At 45.1% G+C, this 895-nt stretch overlaps 1 non-coding gene across 1 annotated transcript; it reads right to left on the bottom strand.

Annotated features, from left to right (window-relative positions):
• Positions 1-402: 402 nt before the first annotated feature.
• Positions 403-517, bottom strand: LOC136762283 (U5 spliceosomal RNA). The gene has a single exon (XR_010820489.1). It is a non-coding gene; the product is annotated as a U5 spliceosomal RNA (small nuclear RNA).
• Between the last annotated feature and the right edge of the window lie 378 nt (positions 518-895).

The following is an 895-nucleotide window of genomic DNA, read 5'->3' on the forward strand; positions in this document are numbered from 1 at the left end:
ATGTATGTCCAATTGCTTTGACAATACAAATGAATAGAATTGAGAGGGAGAGAGAGAGAGAGAGAGACAGACAGACAGACTGACAAACAGAAAAACAGACAGACATAGACACACACACACACACACACACACACACACAGAGCCAGCCAGCCAGCCAGCTCAGCGATGACATCACGAGCCTCTCTCAGCTGACTGCTATGACATCACAGAGCACGTACATTCCGTTGCTTGCCGTCTGTCAACCACTCAGTCACTGCCAGCCAGACTGGCTGGCTGGCTGGATGGGGGGGCTGCTTGCTGCTGCTGCGTACCTTAGCAAGCTTATTTGCTTGACCGGCCTTCCTACTCCTCTGTCCACATGCCCACCTATGCCCGATCTGCTGTTCACCTGGATCACAGCTCCGCCCCAACAAGGCAGATCCTCCCAAAAATGGTACAAACTCACCCACGATCCCCTCCACGGAAAGCTTTAGCAAAAGGCAAAAGCGTTATACGTAATGAAGAGGAACCCGAGTCCAAGACGCATCCGACCAGCCATACATATTTGTGTGTATTAAAGATCACATTTTCTTACATTTAGTTTTTCTGTACTTTATTACATCTTATTGTGATTTATAAATGTATTGTTTCTTTTCCATATGTATGTATGTATGTATGTGTGTGTGTGTGTGTATGTCTGTCTGTGAAAGTGTGTGTGTGTGGGTGTGAGTGTCTGTCTGTCTGTCTGTCATGTAACTCGCACATCTGTGAGGGCACCATTTTTGCAGAAGAGATGTACACATTTTGGAGCAACACATGCTGCCATCCAGACATCATCTTTTCCAGTGACGTCCCTGCATTTTCAAAAAGATCACATTTTATTACATTTTGTTTATCTGTACTTTATTACATCTTA

Source organism: Amia ocellicauda, chromosome 10 (assembly GCF_036373705.1).
Source record: "Amia ocellicauda isolate fAmiCal2 chromosome 10, fAmiCal2.hap1, whole genome shotgun sequence".
Lineage (NCBI taxonomy): Eukaryota > Metazoa > Chordata > Actinopteri > Amiiformes > Amiidae > Amia > Amia ocellicauda.